General features: G+C 49.5%; 1 protein-coding gene and 1 pseudogene across 6 annotated transcripts in view; one reads left to right on the forward strand and one right to left on the reverse strand.

Annotated features, from left to right (window-relative positions):
• CHST11 (carbohydrate sulfotransferase 11) overlaps positions 1 to 21086 on the reverse strand; it is a 287859-nt gene that overhangs the window by 159739 nt on the left and 107034 nt on the right. The gene's annotated exons all lie outside the window — the stretch shown is intronic.
• LOC132597941 (prostacyclin synthase-like) lies at positions 16929 to 18756 on the forward strand (annotated as a pseudogene).

A 21086-nucleotide genomic window follows, 5' to 3' on the forward strand; every position in this document is an offset into this window, starting at 1 on the left:
CAGGGTCTGAGTCAATCTCATCAAATCAGGAGAAGGGCAAGCGATACCCGACTCCCTGAGAGGGAGCCACTTCCGACAGGACGGGCCATGCCGCTTTCAGCGGTGGGACCCACAGCTCGCCCTGAAAGGCCCTACATCACAGCTCTCCCCCATCCGCTTCAGACGTCACTGTGCTGAAGGCGCACGGGGATGAGATGGTCGCCCAGCAGCACCCTGTGGAATGAGAAGGTTCGATAGGTGGAGTTCACCAGAACCGGATTCAAGTTCTAGGTGAGTCTTGGGACACCGGCTTCATGTCCTCATCTCTGAAACTCAAGGTTAAAATGCAGCAATCATGCCTAAATCTTAGGGTGCTTGTGGGAATTAAATGAAAATGTAAAATTACCTGGGACCTGGCACCCAGAACCATCCACGGGAAAAGTCAGAGGCCTGATCCCCCAGCTCTGCCACCACACGAAGCGTCTCCCCCCTTTGAACGCGGTCTCCCTGGGCCTCAGATTTCTCCTTGGTCAGGTGACGAGGTCAAACCAGAAGATGTCTGAGTCCCTTCTGACTCAAAGTTCCTAATTTCTAAGCACAGGACAGCAGGAGGTCTCCCTGGAGAACCACAGGTTAAAAAAGCCCTAGCTTCCCTGGTGGTGCAGTGGTTGAGAATCTGCCTGCCAATGCAGGGGACACGGGTTCGAGCCCCAGTCCGGGAGGATCCCACATGCCGCAGAGCAACTGGGCCTGTAAGCCATGGCCGCTGAGCCTGCACGTCCGGAGCCTGTGCTCTGCAATGGGAGAGGCTGCGACAGTGAGAGGCCCGTGCACCGCGATGAAGAGTGGCCCCTGCTCGCTGCAACTAGAGAAAGCCCTCGCACAGAAATGAAGACCCAACACAGCCCAAAAAAATAAATAAATAAATGGGCTTCCCTGGTGGCGCAGTGGTTGAGAGTCCCCCTGCCAATGCAGGGGACGCGGGTTCGTGCCCCGGTCCGGGAAGATGCCACATGCCGTGGAGCGGCTGGGCCCGTGAGTCATGGCCGCTGGGCCTGTGCGTCCGGAGCCTGTGCTCCGCAATGGGAGAGGCCACAGCAGTGAGAGGCCCGCGTACCGCCAAAAAAAAAAAAAAAAAAAGGCAGTCCTGAATATTGATCTGGTGTTCTCCAGCTAACCAGGACCTTCAGGTGTTTTATAGACACTCAGCACACTTGTGTTCACAGGTGACTTTTCAGGAGCCCCAAACACTGAGGTGGGAGCCAGGTTCAGCCTAAGCTGCCATTAATACCTGATTAATAAACTTCAATTTTCCAACTTCCTATTCCTTCCTTCTCACAGTCCCTCCAACAGGGACATCCCAGAGCCATTCAAAAACATCTCCAGATCTGCTTCTCCTTACTGGAGACCCTACAAGCAGCTAGAATAATGAGGGATCTGGGGTTTTGACTTGGGACTAATCTGAACCCTTACTATACCTAATTCCCATGTCAATCTCCCCTCCTACTGACTGTAAGCTCCTCAAAGCTCCTGATGTCTAACCTGTGGCTGCAGAACTAAAATGAATTAAACTTTGCAGAGATGAAGGTCAAGGGTAAAATCTAAGAATTAGGTGAACGCGCTTGGTAATAACACAAGAAGAGAAAGAGCACAGCTGCAACTAAAAGCCAGGAGATTGGCTACATAGAAACCCTCCACTAAGGGACTCTGACACTCGGCTTTGAAGAATATACTGTATACATTGCAACACTTACCTGCCGGGAGAAGAACTCGGCTATCACATACACTCACCAAAATCCATGGCCATCAAACCACCCCCTCTTTTAGATGATCCTGGCCCTTCTGTGAAAACGTGCCCAGAGCAGAGGGTTGTGCCGACTTCCAAAAAGCACAAGGTCCCTGCCCAGCTGCCGACCAGACAGGTTAGTGCAGACAGAGGCACATCTAGGACAAGCAGGGTCTTTAGAGACCGGCTGGTCCAATAACTCCCACACCAGTGAAGGGCCTGGGTATGTACAGCTGGGGAGAAGCACCCTCGGAATTGGTTCTGACTGAACAACAGACATGGCAGGAAGCAAAGCTCAGTGATGGCCTTTCTGGCCAGTACGGTTTGTGGTCCGCCTACTGAGAGAGCATGCAAGAGTTGAAGGAGAGAAAAGGGGGGAGGATGGGGTGAATCCAGCGGAGCCCTCCTCACCCCAGCCCCATTTCACAGGTGAGGCAATGGACACAGGGGCATAAGGGACTCACTCCAGGCCCCATGGCTCATTAGAGGCAGAGGTATGGCTAGAACAAGGGTCTCGGGACTCCTGTTTCTCGTCCCTTTCTCCTTTTGAACCCAGTTTACATGAGATGCTCTGATATTTTCTATTCTCTTCTATTTTTCTTTAATATTAGTACAACTCATTAAAGTGATTTTTTTTTCCTTTCAGTACGCAGGCCTCTCACTGCTGTGGCCTCTCCCGCTGCGGAGCACAGGCTCCAGACGCGCAGGCTCAGCGGCCGTGGCTCACGGGCCCAGACGCTCCACGGCATGTGGCATCTTCCCGGACCGGGGCACGAACCCGTGTCCCCTGCATCGGCAGGCGGACTCTCAACCACTGCACCACCAGGGAAGCCCTCATTAAAGTGATTTTACGACCTACCAATGGGTCGTGAGACATGGTTTAAAACTCCCCAACTTAGACATCTTGAAAGAATCAGGTCAGGGATAAGAGTGCTCGTTTAGGTTCAGCTTGGGGTTGCTGAACGCAATAAACACTGATAAGGAGAACTCATGACTTCCACCCCTAAAACGTCCCCCTCCCCGATGTTCCCCACTGCGGTAAACACCACCACTATGCACCCAGCTGGGCAGACTCAACAGCCAGGAGTCATTCTTAATTCCTGTGCCTTACCTGCCATCACCCCCTCCCCCCATCAGTTCCTCTTGGTCCCAAACACCTGGTCCGAGCCATCATCACCGCCCCTGGGGCTAGGACGAAGTCTTCTTAACTGGTCTCCCTGCTGCCGTCTTGGCCTCCCTACCCTATTCCCTATCAACGGCCAGAATAACCTTCTCAAAATATAAACCCGTTCACGACATCCTCTCTGCTCCGAAGTCTCCCCACCATCTTAGAACAAAATCCAGAGTCCTTTCTATGGCCCAGGAGGCCCACGTGACCCACCTGCCCGCTTATCACCTCTCCTCTAGCAGCCACCACTCTAGTGTACCTTCTGTCTTTGTGAGTTTGACTCCTCTAGGGACTTCATGTAAGTGGAATCAAACAGTATTTGTCCTTTATGTGTCTGGCTTATGTCACTTAGCATAATGTCTTCAAGGTGCATCCGCGGTGTAGCATGTCAGAATCTCCCTCTAAGGCTGAATGAAACTCCGCTGTATGTATATCCACATTTCTGTTTATCTATTCATCCACTGATGAACACCTGGGTGGCCTCTACCTTTTGGCTGCTGTGAATAACGCCGCTATGAACGTGGAGGTACAAATATCTTGTTGAGTCCCTGCTGGGGTTTTGCTCTCTAAGCTGTCTCACCAGGACGTGGGGCGTGAACCTGAGATGGGCCAAGAGGCTGCTGGGTGAGTGCCTTGACTGGTGGCCTATGAGTGGGCGCTGTGAGGATGCTAGGCGGTCACAGGAGCGTGGCTCGCTGGGCGTGACCTCAGAACTGTGGCCTTGGAGCGAGACACCACGGTCTGCAGTCAGCTGTCACTTTCACTGGGTCTTACAGCAGTGAGCCCAGTGGGTGGGCAGGGAATCAGAATGGAATGAAGCCACCAGATGGGGTCTGGTCTTCCGTGGGGAGACATCTGAATTAGGCAGTAAGTGACTTGAGTCTGGGTCATGGGTTACAAGAGTCCCCCACTTAGAGGCAGAGCTCAGCTCCCCAGCCAGGGGTCGGCTCACAAAGACGCTTCCAGCCACGGAGGCAGTAACCCCAACAATTGCAGGAGGTGACCCCAAAATTGTTTGAGACATCAAAACTGCTTCCTTAAAAACCCAGCATGATTTCAAATTAAGTACCAAAAAAGTCCAAAACAGGCAAATATAAAGACACAGAAAGTAGGCTAGTGGTTGTCTAAGGCTGGGGGTAGGGAGGCAAGGAACAGTAAATAGATGCGAAAGTTCTTTTTAGGGTGATGGAAACGTTCTAAAATTAGATTGTGGCGATGGTTGTAGAACTCTGCAAACATACTAAAATTCAGTGACTTCTACACTTAGAGTAAGTGAAGTTTATATGTAAATTATATCTCAATATGGCTATTATTTTAAATAAGTACAGAAATGTTTAAGAAGAAAACCCGTAAGATTAATATTTTTAAGATTTTGACCTACTCAAGTAGGAGGAGTTACCCTGCCTTACCAATAAGAAGGATTTAATTGAACAATTTATTTGACTTGAGATTTTAAGTTGAAATCTTCTACGTTTACATATAATATTGGAGCATTTAAGAAACAATGTCATTGAGGTATTAGATTTATATTATTTAAGTATTTGTTTGTTAATCAGAACGTCTGAAGTACTCAAAAAGGACATTAAGTATATGAGATTTTAAGTGCAATCTAAAACGTTAAAAGAAGGTGAAGTTTGTTCAAGGGTCAATGATTAATCAAAGGCTACCCTAAATGTAACTTAAAATTTACTAGATGGGCTTCCCTGGTGGCGCAGTGGTTGAGAGTCCGCCTGCTGATGCAGGGGACACGGGTTCGTGCCCCAGTCTGGGAAGAGCCCACGTGCCGCAGAGCGGCTGGACCCGTGAGCCATGGCCGCTGAGCCTGTGCGTCTGGAGCCTGTGCTCCGCAGCGGGAGAGGCCACAGCAGTGAGAGGCCCGCGTACCGCAAAAAAAAAAAAAAAAAATTTACTAGATTTATGAGTCGCAGAGTAAGATTCTTAACTTAAAGGCTAGCTTGCTAGATTTATAACTTAAAGTTCTTTAAAAGCTTCTTTTGTACACAACCGTCACACTCAGTGACACGAAAACGCTCACATTAACAGGATTAACAGGAATTGGCACCTTCGGGCTGGTCTCAGGGTGGAGACACTGAGCATCTCAGGTAAAGGAGAAGCAGCCCCCAACCCAAACCTCATCACAAATTCCTGAAAACCCCTACAGCGGTGGATGAATTTTACTGTTGAGAAACCTAAGAGCCTGTGGAAAAACACAGTCCAAGGAATTAAATTGGCAGTTAACCTAGGAAAGCCCTTATAAATTACCTTTTACAGTCACCTAAATAAAACAAGAGAGACAGCACGGCAGTCCACGTCGTATTAATTACGTTCTACACACCTGGAAGGAATAATTAATGGGCATGGTACAGTTAATTGTCATTTACCTTTCCTTGCTTGCTGGAGAATTTCTACACTCTCCCCTGCAGTTTTCTTGGAATGCTTATAAATTTATTTTGCAGTGATGCAGATGATATGCCAAAATACTTTCTTCCCTGGGGCTGGTGCTCCAAGTCTGACTTTACGACTGGAGACGCTTATGTCTGCCTCTGGGCTTCCCCCACAGGTTCAGAGACACGGTGTAATGAATCACTCGACTGCTTGAGAAGGTAAATATTCTAGGTAACCTTTCCTTAAGCTACTGAAGCATGGCAGGGCATTAACCCCAAACCTACTCCTTAAAGAGATTCCCACAAAGCTAGCTGGCTCCGGGCAGGATCATTTCACGCTGATGCAGCCAGGCTGTGCCGGGCACCCCCATCTCTTGCACAGGGTTCCTCCACTCGCTCCCGGCTCACAGCCTCTTCAAAGGCCCAAGGGGACTGTCGCCCATCCTGTGTCTCTCTCAGGGCCATCTGGTCAAAACTTGCTCCTGCCTGGGCTCCTGCTTTCTTTCCCTTTTCTCCACCCTGTCCATAGTGTCGTAGATCGAATACTGTCCCCCTCAATTCATGTCCCCTCAGAACCTCAGAATGGAATCTTATTTAGAAATACGGTCTTTGCAGATGTTATTAAATTAAGAGAGGTTGTCCTGGATTAGACTGGGTCCTAAATCCAATGACTGGTCCTTATAAGAAGGGAGGACACAGACAGACGCACACAGCGGTACTTTTGTTATGGCAGCTCTAGGAAACGAATACATGTGGGTTCATGTCCTGTGTGACCCTGACAAGATAATCTCTTGGCCTCAGTTACTCCATCTGTGAAATGGGGATAATGATATGCCTACTTAGTAGGGATGTTTTGAGCACTAAATAAATTCTTCCATGTCAAGTGTTTGGAACAGCACCTGGTCTGAGATAAGTCCTCAATAAGCTACAATTAGCTAACCATCCCTGACGTCCAGTACCTTCTTTTTCTATCTCCCAAAAGAACACCTCAAAATCCTCTTCTATTCCAACCCAAAATCTAACTGTTGCACACACGATATACACATATTAATCTGTGGACACTAGGTTATTTCATGGATGGGAGAGGAACTCTCGTCACAGTTGGCGACATACGATGGAGGTCTAACCATTCTGCTCCCAATGAGCGTAAGGCAGGTTCAGGATGCTGAAGCGGGGGTGGTGAACAGAGAGCGTGCATACCTTTTCTCCAGAAGCACAAGACAGCTAGAGATCATCTCCCACAATGAAAGACACAGTCACAGTAATAAAGAGCTGGAGCCTTCCAAGGCAGCCAGCCACCCATCTACGCAAACCCACATTTTCATTTCCATATGTCTAGATGAGTTAAAGATGGAAATTATCTTTTTAATTGTTCACTTGTATTATTTTCTTCTGATATGTTTCTGGCACAAGACGCCAGCAGAGAGAACACTGATTTTAAAAACACCCCCATAGGCGCTGCATCACTGGAACTGCAAAGATGTTTACCGCCTTCAACTCCAGCAATTTCCCTCTTGGGAAATTACACCAAGGGAACAATTCAACAGAAGCTAACAGGTTTATGCACAAAGATGTTTACCATAGTATTTCCCTTCTGATGGGAAAAACCTGTAAACACTCTTAAGATGTCCAAGATCAGAGGAATCATTTCATAAATCATGGTCCACGTAGGTACATCATTAACAAATCACAGTATATTCACTACTCAAAAAATGATACTGTTATTAAAAGTGATAATGTGAAGATATGGAAAAGAGGTTGAAATGAAAGCAGCAGAATTCATAATATTATGAGGATAAGGATCTTGGCTAGGTGAATGCACACATATAAAAATGAAAACAATCATCAGGGTGCCTCGTGCCTTTCTTCCATGTTGTATACCATTTATCACACTTAAAAATGATGGCTTCAATATAATACTAGATCCAGATCAGCTCTCAGTGTTAAAGGTGCTACTGGAAAGCCAGAGACATTCTAAACAAAAAGCTGGAATTTTCCCAAAGACGACACCAAAATTATCTGCAGCCACTGATGTGGACAGTCTTCCCCAATAGGTCTTTGAAAACTGAGAGCACTTAAGTTTTGCATGTCTCAGGGCCACAAGTTGCTGAAGTGTAATTTATGTTGCCACCACCAAGCAGTGGAGGGATGAGGCAGGTGCAGGAGAGTGCAGGGGAGCTCAGGATGGGGGCAGAAAAGGCACATGTGGCCTTTGGGGGAAGCTAAGCTGTGCTTCAAATATTATCCTTCTCGAAATATGGTCAGAGAGAAAAGACCACTGCAGCTGTATCCTATTACACACGCCCACACTTCCCATTTCCCTCCCTCCCTCCCTCTTAGGGAATCCAAGATGTAAGGCTGAACCTCACTCCACAGTCCCTCCGAAGACATGCAATGGGATGGGAATGAACCCAAGGAGGGGCAAGAAAGGACCTGAGTTACCGTAGCGATTTTCCCCAGGAAAATATTTCCCATTTTGAGACTTTTTTTTTTTCAAACAACAAAAAAAGCTTTCTGGCAATATGGAGAGACTGAGTCCCATCTTTTCTCCGAAAAGTAAGGAAGTCATGCACAAGATCCTCGCTGGCATGATAAGCAGGAAGGCCTGCCTCCTTGGGGTGCAGCACACACGTACAGGCTGCGTTTAGATATGAACATTCCTTCAAAGTCAGCCAGGCAGGCTCTATTTGCGCGGGCAAATTAAAAAGCTGTAAAACAATAATGAGGTGTTTGCAAATGATTCCAGCTACAAGGGGATGTGAGAGCCACTTGCTTGTCTATATATATGAGACATGGCCAGGTGTGTCAGAAAGGGTTCTGGTTCAGGGCTTGTGACCAACTACTATCCGGTGACCCAGGGAGAAAGGGGACAGGAACAAGCTGAACATATTTTGAGTTCCTATTATACACCATGCCGAACGCCAGGGACTTTAGTAAACGTTATTTAACCTTCCCTTCCTCACTCCCATCCTGAAACGTAAGTGTTATCATTCCCGTTTTACAGACGAGGAAGCAAGCGCAGAGAGGTATCTGCAAAGAGTCACACAGCCAGTAACTCACAGACTCTCTAGACTAACATAGCAGGTAACGTTTATTATCTGAATGTTATCAACAGAGATCTACCTGATGTAGGAGAGGGGGAGGAGCAGAGCAGACATGAAACACACCGAAAGCAGCATTTCACAACCCTGGGTCCAGCCCTTATTAAGAATAATAATGTGGGTTTCCCTGGTGGCGCAGTGGTTGAGAGTCCGCCTGCCGATGCAGGGGACACGGGTTCGTGCCCCGGTCCGGGAAGACCCCACATGCCGCGGAGCGGCTGGGCCCGTGAGCCATGGCCGCTGAGCCTGCACGTCCGGAGCCTGTGCTCCGCAACGGGAGAGGCCGCAACAGTGAGAGGCCCGCGTACCGCAAAAAAAAAAAAAAAAAAAGAATAATAATGTGAAAACATGTCAATGAGGTTTAAGTTACTTACTAAAAGTAATGGAACGCAGTTAACGTATCTGTCTGACACAGCTGGGTCAAAATGTTGACATCAAAGTGTTCAAACACCACGGACTTCATTGACAGGGGGTAGAACAAAGTGGCTAAAGATGTCAGCCCTAAGGGTGGTAGAATACCTGCTTCAACCTCGGCTCCTACACTAGAGCCAGATGAGTGATCTTCTGCAAGTTCTGGGTCCCAGTTTTCTCACCGATAAGATGGGAACGAGAGAACTTGCCTTTTAAGATTAAGAGGATTACGTGAGATGAAAGCACCAACGTTGCCAACCATGATTCATGTCATTTTCATGTTTTTTAACTTCTCTGAAACCGAGGGGCATCTTACAGTCATAGCCTTTTTCGATCGGAGAGGATGATGACGATGGTGGGGACAATCCCTGACGCTCTCCACAGACCTGTGGGCCTTCCTTCATCCCCATCCCCATGCTTCATCTTAAAGTCCAAACCCCTGGAAGGAATGTGTCCCCCCTGCCTTTCTCCCTCCCTCTCTCCTTCTCAGTCTCCCCTGACCGCAAATTTAATGCTTTCTTTTCCAAGCCAAGATAAATATCCTCAAGTCCAAATGACACAGTGCCGCAGCATCAAAATGCCCTGTACCCTCTGAGGGTGACCCCAAAGAGAAGGCTCGCTCGGCTGCAGGCAGGAGGCTCCAGGATAAGCAGCCCCCTGAGATAGCCCGGTACCCAAGCCATTCATCACAACGCCGAGGTCCCTGAACCAGTGGCCTGAATAACACTGGAAGCCACCACACCCTGTGAGTGTCAGGGCAGAGTGGAGTAGCGGTCTTTAGCAGAACCAAGAAAGACCCCCTTATTATAAGACCCAACCCTCCTCCAAATAACTGCCTGGACTTCACTGTCAGAGGGTAGAGCAAAGTGGCTAAAGATGTTAGCCCTAAGAGTGATAGAATTTTTTTTTAATTTATTTATTTTATATTTATTTTTGGCTGTGTTGGGTCTTCGTTTCTGTGCGAGGGCTTTCTCCAGTTGCGGCGAGCGGGGGCCACTCTTCATCGCGGTGCGCGGGCCTCTCACTGTCGCGGCCTCTCCCGTTGCAGAGCACAGGCTCCAGACACGCAGGCTCAGTAGTTGTGGCTCACGGGCCTAGCCGCTCCGCGGCATGTGGGATCTTCCCGGACCGGGGCACAAACCCGTGTCTCCTGCACTGGCAGGTGGATTCCTAACTACTGCGCCACCAGGGAAGCCCAGGGTGATAGAATTTTTGAGGTCATAAATCCCAGACAGTGTCTCCAATGTTAAGCCACTAAATCAAATAACAACCAGCTTTCGAAACGTTTGAAAAACCACAACATCAAAAGCAAAAAATAGGGGTAGAGTTTTCTCGATTATCAAGCTTTTCTCCCATAAACTTTGTTAAACCGTTGACACAGTTATGCTTGACATATATATGAATAGATATATACATACACTGATAATATAATACTAATACTCAAAAATATTAATAGATCATGGTGATTTCCCGGTGATCCTCCATCTGACCAAGTCTGAGGTTATTCCTCCAGCAGAAGGTCAAGGAGGTCAGCATCCTGGGAGCAGGACCCAAGTCCATAAGAGCGAGGATGCAGGAAGCATCTGCTTCTAAGAGGTTCTGATGGGAGAAGTAAGCTCCTGGATGTCCAAGGTCAAAGGCGAGTGACTTCACGGAGAGGGAAATCAGGACCGAAGTGGGAGGGCCACAGAAACAGAGGGAAAGCACTTTGGCCTTTCACTTCCTTCTGATCTCAATAAACATCAACACACGCTTTTCACGATGAGCATAATTGAGCTTCAGGGTATTTGGAAACAGGCAGCCCAATGTCGAACTTAAACTTAAGTAATTAAACTTCTTTGTAATTAAACATTTTTGTTTTAACATCCTGACCTTCACGATGCTGGCCCGTGCATGTAGTCAAAGCTTTTGGCTTTACTTTAGTCAAATCGAGAAACCAATTTTTAGTTTCAATTTTCTTTTATACTCTTGCTTAAGCCTAGACTCTTCCTTCTTGTTAACAGAAATCCCCAAAGATAGTTTATCCCCCAAATCTATAACGTATGGGGGAAAAGTCATAAATGATTTCTGACTTCAATCCCTTAATGAAATAACTGAAGGGCCGTGACAGCAAAAAGCAAATGGTTTTATTCAAAATTCAAGCCTTTTCTTCAAATGTCTATCGGAAATAAAAGGGACTGGGCTTCCCTGGTGGCGCAGCGGTTAAGAATCCACCTGCCAATGCAGGGGACACGGGTTCAAGCCATGGTCCGGGAAGATCCCACACACCGCGGAACAGCTAAGCCCGTGCGCCACAACTAGTGAGCCTGCACTCTAGAGCCCGCAAGCCACAACTACTGAAGCCCACGCACCCTAGAGCCTATGCTCCGCAACAAGAGAAGCCACCGCAATGAGAAGCCTGTGCACCGCAACGAAGAGTAGCCCCTGCTCGATGCAACTAGAGAAAGCCCACGCACAGCAACTAAGACCCAATGCAGCCAAAAATAAATAAATAAAAGAAATTTTTAAAAAAGAAGAAATAAAAGGGACTGATTACCTACGGTTGACCTTATGTGACCATTATCTGTGGTCTTCAATTACAAATAACCATTTGTAAATAACCATTCCATGTGCCTCTCAATGATCACTGCCGGTGATAATTGAGGGTGTGGTGACCCAAGCCATTCAGAAGCAGTAGGTGATCCAAAACGTCGCTTCTGGTCAGCTGGGGCTGCTAAGCGGGCTCCTTGAACGTTTAGCTTTTATCTCCAGTTACATTTGGCCTCAAAAGTTTCTCCAACGACCTTGTGTTTTGTGAGCACGGCAGTAGAATCGGGGTTGGGAGGGCAGGGATGCAGCCCAGGGGATTCACCAACACACTGGCAATCGGAAGTTACCTGTGTTGGAATGGACGTATTCTCCTGAAACTCCATTGGAGGTGAAAGAGTAAAACAGCCCATTCCTGACACGGAATGAATAACAATGAATACTTGTTTAGCTGTATGCCTATTCCAGTGGGCCTTCCACACGCATCCTCACTGCCTCTTGTTTTAAAAAGGAGAAATCCCCGATCAGAGAGGTTCAGTGATGTACCCACGGTCCCAAGATGAATCATGATGCCTCCATTCTATCAATGAGGAAATGGAGGCTTAGGGACATAAGTGACTTGCTCAGGGGCACAGAGCTCAGTGGTGGAACAGAGACTCAAACCCAGGTAATACAGGCCCAGGTTCAGTCTTATCCCTCTGCACAAAAGGTGCCTCCTTTATGGAAGTTTGTTTTAAAAAGGCAGGGGAGAGGGCTTCCCTGGTGGCGCAGTGGTTGAGAGTCCGCCTGCCGATGCAGGGGACATGGGTTCGTGCCCAGGTCCGGGAAGATCCCACATGCCGCGGAGCGGCTGGGCCCGTGAGCCATGGCCGCTGAGCCTGCGCGTCCGGAGCCTGTGCTCCGCAACGGAAGAGGCCACAACAGTGAGAGGCCCGCGTACCACACACACAAAAAAAAAGGCGGGGGAGGGGTTGTGCATGGAAAGAAATATTCTTTGAGCATCCACACTGTCCTGGGACCACAGAGGTGAAAGAGAACAGATCAGCCCTCACTGAGCTTCAAGGCTCAATAGTGCCCTTTGTTGTTCTTCTAGCAACCTTCTCTGATTCTTTAAGGGTAACAAGAAAACAGAAGCATGTAATAAAGCTCCTTAATAGATACCTAGGCACCAACTCATATGGCTTCTTCCTTATGTCAGAGACCATGTTAAATTCCTTTTTGTACCTCCTACTTTGAGTGGGGTCAGTACAAAATAAGTCCTTCATAAACACAATATTTAGTCAATCAATTAATCTGATTTTGCAGCTGAGACGATTGTACATCACAAGAGCCCAGAACCTTCCTAGAAGTTTTTACTCAGGAATGTGAGGGGTCTGGCTCTCGAGCGATGGTTGGTGTCCAAACAATAGAGCCAGCTTTCCATGTCTCCTCAAGCACCCCTATCACAGAGGGCTCTGTTGAGTTCTTTGTGTAGCTTATATCTGAATCACTTCCCAGACTGAAAGGACAGTGACTAAATAACATCAGATGGGACTTCAGAATTCTGGGAAAGGATAAGCCACGCCAGAAAGCTGATGACTCAATATTCCACTTTTCAAACCAGCTGTGCCGCCATCCTGGAAAGAGAGCCTCGGTGCCCAGGGCTCTCATCAGAGCAGAGGCAGGGGGTTCCAAAACGTAATCAGGAAGATCAAGATCTTAGGAAAGAAACTGAAACGTCTGCCCAGGAGCAAAGACTGATTCTACCCGAGTACAGGAAAAGGCAATTGGAGAAGGCACATAATCTATAAATGATTTTGGAAAGACTTCTCGTTCCAGGAAAACTTATCTTCAGGGTTTTTCTTTTAATATTGCAAAGCCAACCAGTCAATGGAAGCCAGAGTTCAAGGACTAGAAAGGTCTGATGCAGCGGAAAGTCAGTGGGCTGGGGACCAGGAGGCCCGTGTTGGGCTGGGTTCCTAACTAGCAGGGTGACCTTGGGTAAGCACCCACCCCCTTTTCTGGGTCTCAATTTCCTCATCTTTAAATAAGGGGGGTGGGCTTCCCTGGTGGCGCAGTGGTTGACAGTCCGCCTGTCGATGCAAGGGACACGGGTTCGTGCCCCGGTCCGAGAAGATCCCACGTGCCGCGGAGCAGCTGGGCCCGTGAGCCATGGCCGCTGAGCCTGCGCGTCCGGAGCCTGTGCTCCGCAACGGGAGAGGCCACAACAGTGAGAGGCCCGTGTACGGCAAAAAAAAAAAAAAAAAAAGGGGGTTTACTCTATAGAAGTTCCCTTCCAGCTGCAAAATTCAATCCTTCTGTAACTCAGTGCACGTGCTGATCCAACGCCCTCCCCTCCACTGCTGTGAGGCTCACCAAATTCCATTGGCAACGTGCTCCACCACTGAACAAGCCAGCTTTTGTAGGCCTCCTCAGAGTGGTAACCACAGAAATGAACCCAAAGGCACCAAAAAATGTAAATGGGTCGTGAGCGCTCTCATACGTATGAAGTCAGCAGTGTGAAATTTATAACAAGATGGTCTACAGATCTTTCGTTGACACACGGTAAAAAAAAAAAAAAAAAATCTCCTCTTAAATATAAAAAGGCCCATTTGTTCTCAACTCAATCAGTCTTGAGTCGGCAGCATCTGAAACCCTAGTCCCAGTTGTGACCGTGGGTTGCCTCTTAGCGACACACACATAGGAGGGAAACTTGGATTCTTTACAGAGGTAGCCTCTATTCTGCTGGGGAACTGGGGGAGGCAGGGGAAGTTGCCTTTGGCATCGACCAGCCCTTGGCATTGACCAGACAATGAACTCATCATCCTGCCTGGCCCAGAAATAGAAATTGAACGTTAAACATAGCTCACCAGCATCTCCTCCACCAGCATCTCAGACTGAGGTTAAGTGGCTCACGAGAAAGTCTGAAGCGGGGATGCTTACTTAATGCTTAAGAATTTACCCCATCACCCCAATAACCCCCGCTGCTCCACTGTCATCTGAAAGAAATTATTAAGCACCGAATGTGTACACAGCCCTTCCCTCCTAGACTGTTCCAAAAGGAGCCCTCTGGACTGGGCTGCATGCCCAACAACGTGAACGTACTTCATGCCACTGAACTGTGTACACCTAAAGATGGTTAAAATGGTCACTTTTACGATATGTATATTTTAGCACAATTTTTTTAAAGATACCAAAAAAAAAAAAGACTTAGACTGCAGCCCCCAGACACACCTAATCATACTGATACAAAATAGAAACACTCAGCCAGCGAGCTATTTCCAGCCTGTCCCCAAAATGTCTGGGGCCGATGATAATAGCCTCTCCCCTGGCCAAAGTAACCACGAAATTTGTTTAAGCATCATGCCTAGAGCCTTAGAGGAAATCCAGAGCCATTTCCACCCTTCCCAAAGGGCTCAGTACTGAGACCTAGACTAGTGGTTCTCCAACCTGAACGCCCCTCAGGACTGCCTGGGGGGAGGTCAATGCAGATTCCAGGGTCCCATGACCAAGATCCTGATTCAACAGGCCTCTCTCAAAGCCCAGGAATGTGCCCTTTTAAAAATGTCCCAGGTGATTTGGAGGAACTTGGGGTGTATTAAAGGGTTGAGCAGGGGGTTAGGTGGACCGGATGCAGCCCTTACGTGGGCTTTAGAATCAGCCAAAGGGGTGTGGCCACGGGGACTGCCGCCAGCCCCTGCTCCCCAGTGAAGGCTGCTAGGGGCTCTTTCCCAACTTCAAGGAGGCCCTTGGCTTTGAATCCTTGAATAAGTCTGGGCAAAGGAGAGAGTGCGGTTCCACCACCTTCCCCACGGCTAGTGGACCTTCCGCCAGAACCAGAACACCCAGATTCCAGGCCCGACTCTCTTCCACACCCTTTTCATGACCATGCCTCAGTCTTCTCCCTCTGTAAAATGGGCCTGATAGTACCTGCCCTGGCTGACACCTCAGGCTGTTGCATGAGGGGTTCCAGGCCCTGTTCTCCCAACTGTGTGGCCTTGGGCTCTTTACATTTCACCTCTCTAGACCTCAGCTTCCATATCATTCAAAGGGGAATAAAAAGAGTACTAAGCGGGCTTCCCTGGTGGCGCAGTGGTTGAGAGTCCGCCTGCTGATGCAGGGGACACGGGTTCGTGCCCCGGTCCGGGAAGATCCCACATGCCACGGAGCGGCTGGGCCCGTGAGCCATGGCCGCTGGGCCTGCGCGTCCGGAGACTGTGCTCCGCAACGGAAGAGGCCACAACGTGAGAGGCCCGTGTACCAGAAAAAAAAAAAAAAAAGTACTAAGCTCACAGAGCTCTCATGGGGACTAAAGAGACTAATGCAAGAAAAACTCTCAACCCACTGGAACACAGACAAGGAGCACTTAAGGAATACTAACTATTATTGTATGTATTAATACGCTGCACTTGGGGGCACTTGGTAGGGAACAAATCTAAGAGATGACCGTTTTCACACTTTTATTATTTAAGAAAAGACCAGAACTTGTGCGTGCCACCCACCCTGTGATTACAAATCACGGCCCTTTGGCTTAGAGGTGACAAGCATGACTTTGAGAAGCCAAGCCTTTTATTTCAAAAGTGAGTTTCTCCACTCTCTATCGGAAAGGCCTCCAACCCTGCTGCTCCCGGAACGGCCTCCCTCAGAAGGGAGCCGCGTGGGGACTCCGTGACTCAGGCAGGACGGTCTGCAGACTGCATTCCACCTCACCCACTGATGTCACCTTCCAGCCACACAGAACCACTCAGAGATCTCAGAAGACACCCAGGAATTTCTGTTCCTTCCTACGGTCAAGCTGTTCCTGCTTCCAGAACTTTCGATGCTTCAGCTAAGACCCTCTTCACCCAGATTGTCACTTGGGCTGCAGCTCAGTTGCCCCGCCTGAGGGAGGCCTTCTCCAGCATCCCTTTCATCCCATTATCCTGTGTGTCTTCCTTAGAGCACTGATCCCCCGACCTGAAGGGACCTCATCACGGTTCCCTCCCTCCTGAACGTCAAGCTCTAAGACACCCCCTGCCCGGCTCACGGCAACAACAGTGCCTGGCACACTGCAAAATACTTCATGCCTGAATCGTACATCTCAGCCAGGGCGAACATGGAGCCCAGGTACCCTGAGATGGTCCCATTCATGCCTGTGGGCCTGGACCAAGTTTAAAAGCTCTTCCTTTCATTCTAACAAGGGGCTGGTTTGATGGTGAACCTTGCACTGCTCTAATGAGAGGTGATACAGCCCAGGGGTTAGGAGCCTGGAAGTTCTAGAATCAGACCAACTTTAGTATCAGCCCCAAGCTGCCACTTCCTACCATGTTGTCCTCAGCAAGTCATGACTGTCTGATAAAACCATCCTCGGAGTATTTCAGAGAGACTGAAAGATAGCACGCATGTAGGCACTGATACATGGCACGTGGTAGATAGTCAATAAATGTTATTATAAATAATAATAACAGCATTTTTTCTCCTCTGAAGACAGACGGCCGAGTCCACCACCTACCAGTCATGTGACCTTGGCCAATTTACCTACTACCCCTGCCATTTCTCATCTCTAAAGTGAGAAGACAGCGCTCCGCAGCCGCAGCCTGGTCGCCGGCCCTGCCATGTCCTGGGCCATGGTCTTTGGGCTTCTGGCTGTGCTGCTGCTGACCCGCCGGCGCACGCGGTGAGGAAGCAGGCGTAGGGAAGCAGTCACGCGGCCAGCGAGAAGCATGGCTGGGATTTGAAGCCAGGAAGTGTGGTGCTAAAGTCAGGCTCATAACCATCCTGCCCTCCTGCCTCTTGTGCAAACATTGCCGCTCCTGTGTCCTGCCTGTGGGCTCAGACCTGGAGTGGGAGAGGGCTGGTGCACACTGGTGTCCTCCAGCCCTGTGCTGTGCCAGCCCTTAAACGGAGCCTTTGGGAGAAGCCGGCTCACAGAGAGGCGACCTGGAGAGCCTCCGCCGGAGGGCAGTATCCCCTGGTTGGGCTATGCTTTGGAGTTTGGAAAAGATGCTGCCAGCTTCCTCACTAGGATGAAGGAGAAGCACGGTGATATCTTTACTGTGCTGGTGGGGGGCAGGTATGCCACTGTCCTCCTGGACCCACACTCCTATGACATGGTGGTGTGGGAGCCTCGCACCGGGCTGGACTTCCACGCCTACGCCGTCTTCCTCATGGAGAGGATTTTTGACGCGCAGCTTCCGCATTACAGCCCCAGCGATGAAAAGTCCACGATGAAACCGACTCTCCTCCACAAAGAACTCCAGGCGCGCACGGAAGCCGTGTATGCCAACCTCCACACTGCCCCGCTGGGTGACACCAGGGAAGCAGGCAGTGGCTGGCATGCGACGGGACTCCTCGAATTCTCCTACAGCTGCCCGCTCGGAGCCGCTACCTGACTCTGCGCGGTGTCGAGGCAGTACCCCACACCCGGGAGAGCCAGGCCCAGGACGGCATCCACTCAGCCGACGGCTTCCACGCCTTCCGCCAGCTCGACCTGCTGCTCCCCAAACTGGCACGTGGCTCCCTGTCACTGGGGGATAGGGAGCAGGTGTGCAGGGTCAAAGGCTGCCTGTGGAAGCTGCCGTCCCCAGCCAGGCCGGCCACTCGGGCCCACCGGAGCAAATGGCTGGAGAGTTACCTGCTGCACCTGGAGGAGGCGGGCGTGTCGGAGCAGATGCAGGCGCGGGCTCCGGCGCTGCAGCTCTGGGCCACGCAGGGGAGCATGGGTCCCACTGCCTCTGGCCCCTGCTCTTCCTCAAGAATCCCGAGGCCCTGGCTGCTGTCCGTGGAGAGCTGGAGCCTATTCTCTTGCGAGTAGAGCAGCCCATTTCGCAGATGACCACCCTCCCACGGAAGGTTTTGGACAGCGTGCCTGTGCTGGACAGCGTGCTGAGAGCCTCAGGCTCACCGCTGCACCCTTCATCACCCGCGAGGTCGTGGCGGACCTGACCTTGCCCGTGGCAGATGGGCGGGAATTCACCCTGCGATGTGGCGACTGCCTCCTCCTCTTCCCCTTCCTGAGTCCCCAGAAGGACCCGGAGAACTACACAGACCCAGAGGTATTTAAATACAACCGATTCCTGAACCCTGATGGATCAGAGAAGAAAGACTTTTACAAGGATGGGAAGCGACTGAAGAATTACAGCATGCCCTGGGGAGCGGGGCACAACCAGCGCCTGGGGAGCGGTTACGCCGTCAGCAGCACCAAACAATTCGTGTTCCTTGTGCTAGCAGCGCTTTGGCCTGGAGCTGATCAGCCCGGACGTGGAGATGCCCGAGTCTGACCTCGGCAGGTACGGCCTCGGGCTGATGCACCCGGAACGTGACGTGCCTGTCCGTTACCGCATCCAGCCTTGGGCTCGGGGGCAGATGGGACTCCACGCACCCAGCCTGCCTCTAGTGGCCCAACGTTCTGTGCCTGCGTTCGGCCTGGGTACAGAGCTTTGAACACCCAACAGGGCCAAGCATTATCCCTTCCCTACTGTTCTTCCTAGAAGGCTGTGTCTGGGGGAGGGGCAAGAAGGGGAGCGAAGAAAAGACACCAAAAGCTCTGCGAATTATCTGCTGCAAAGGTTAAGTTCCAAAATGAGGCTCTTTCCGCCCCCAGCTCCTCTCACCTTTATGATATCCACTAAAGCTAGGGCGGACGGGGCAAAACTAGGAGACCCCACTGCTCTGCCCCCAGCCCCCACGGGCTGCCGTCCAAGGAAGGCCCTGACAGTGGTGTGGTCGAGACCCTAACCAGTCGAAGCAGATGCTGGCCATAGAAAGGCCATTTGGGGCCTAGCAGTGCATCTGTTGAAAGAAATTCTGTCCCCAAATTTTTATTAAACTACCTAAAGCCAAAAAATAAAAATAAAATAAAATGAGAAGGCTTCCTAAGCTCACAAGGCTGTTGTGAGGATCAGATGAGATCATCTGGGTAAAGCACGGTGCCTCGTACATCCTGAGCGCTCGATAAACTGCAGCAATTAGGAACACCCATATTGTTGCCTTTCCTCCCCAAAGCACGAGCTCCTTGAGGGCAGGAACCCCGTGTACTCACTTCTCTATCCCTAACGCTATATGCCTGGCACATTTTTCTAGAAGGAAGGAAATGAGTAGGTTTTTTTTGAGGTCACCCCACGCCCATCACCCTCCAGCTTGATTTCTGGTGTGAGAGAGGGGGTAGATGGGACACAGAGAAGGCGCGGAGCTTGGGTTGGTTGCACAGCGCTGCAAAGGTAGAAAGAGAATTTGCTGGAAGTGTGGAGGATCACAGATGGTAAAGCCCCCAGCTGCTCACACACCTACTAGTGGGAGAGGGAGGCTGGTAAATGTTACAAATGAGTCAACTTTCTCCTAGACAATAAGATCAACAAGGAAGACAGTGATAGGGAGAGGAACAAACAGGGTGAGAAGGAGAGAAACAGGCACCTGGGCTCTTGTGTAACTTAACCCTTTGGGAGGAAGGGGTGTGGTGGGGGGCACACGGGACTGGAAAGCCGTCGAGGGGGGGACGGCAGGGGAGCCACCGATTTAATTTAGATCCTCCCCAATGGGCTGTATCACAGCCTGGCTCGCATGCTCATTTCATGCTCCTCTGACACAGATGGGAAGATCAAACCCAGGACGTGTCAGTTTTGTAGGTTATCAGATATGTCAAAACCGCTAACCGTTTCTGAATACAGCAATTTGGCAGAATGTGGAGCGGAGCTGCTCGGATGGCCAAGCGCGCTGACTGCAAAGGGTTTCTTTCGCAATCTTGTCCTCTTCTGCCAACTGTAAACTAAGATTATGAAGCAGGATCAACATGGCTACATGGAGTGTCGGCCTTCAAGAGGGAAAGCCAGGTGTTGGGGGCTCCCAGCACCGCATGGTCAACGGCACCACCCCAATACTACCTGCACCACCATCACCGACAATGCTGTAATTTATCCCCCAATGATCCACGAGTGGGAGAATAGATGGATAAGGTATAGCCTGGGTACCCTGGAGGCACCCAAAAAATGTGGTCCCTAAATACCTAGCCTGGAATCTCCCCACTTCATTATCTTCTAATCCCACACATAACACTTCAATTCTCAATCAATCCAGCATGTGCACTGTGCTCCCAAGTGCCTACGACGTGCTCAGCTACGAGGCAACAAGTTAGGAAGATTACAAAATGGAATCAGACATCCTCTGAGTTCTTCTCTAAATTTTAAAAGCAACTGCTCATGACAGAATATTGAGAACATAAGGGAGACTGGTTTTTAAGTAAACTGCCCACAAATCCTAATGATTGTTCCTTTAAGTAAATTTGACAGGTTGTATTTGTCATGTGCTTTTTTCTTTTTTTCATTCAGAATATAAAACATTCTGAAAAATGAGGGGTCTCATAGACTGAGCTGTAGTAACTAATATGGCAACTCCCGGAGGGTTTTCTGTCCCTCTCTATCCCTAGAATTTCTTCCCCCACAATCACCAAGTCAAGAAGTTTGCCTTATTTTGTTTTATAAACTAGTAGTTTTACTTACGTGTGTAGAATATGGAATCAAGACTACTGGGTTCCAATTCGGGCTCTGTCACATCCTGGCTCTATGACCTTGGACTGGTTACTGAATCTCCACCTGCCTCAATTTTCTCATCTCTAAAATGGGAATAATAGTAATACTTCTCAGGACTGTTGTGGGTATTAATGAGCTATTATAAGAACACTTAAAAGAGTGCCTAGCACAGTTTTAAGTACTTACTTTATTAAGTACTTAATAAATGTAGCTATATACATAAAGCAGCAGCACTGCCTTTAAAAGTAG

The sequence above is a fragment of the Globicephala melas genome, chromosome 10 (assembly GCF_963455315.2).
Source record: "Globicephala melas chromosome 10, mGloMel1.2, whole genome shotgun sequence".
Taxonomy (NCBI): domain Eukaryota; kingdom Metazoa; phylum Chordata; class Mammalia; order Artiodactyla; family Delphinidae; genus Globicephala; species Globicephala melas.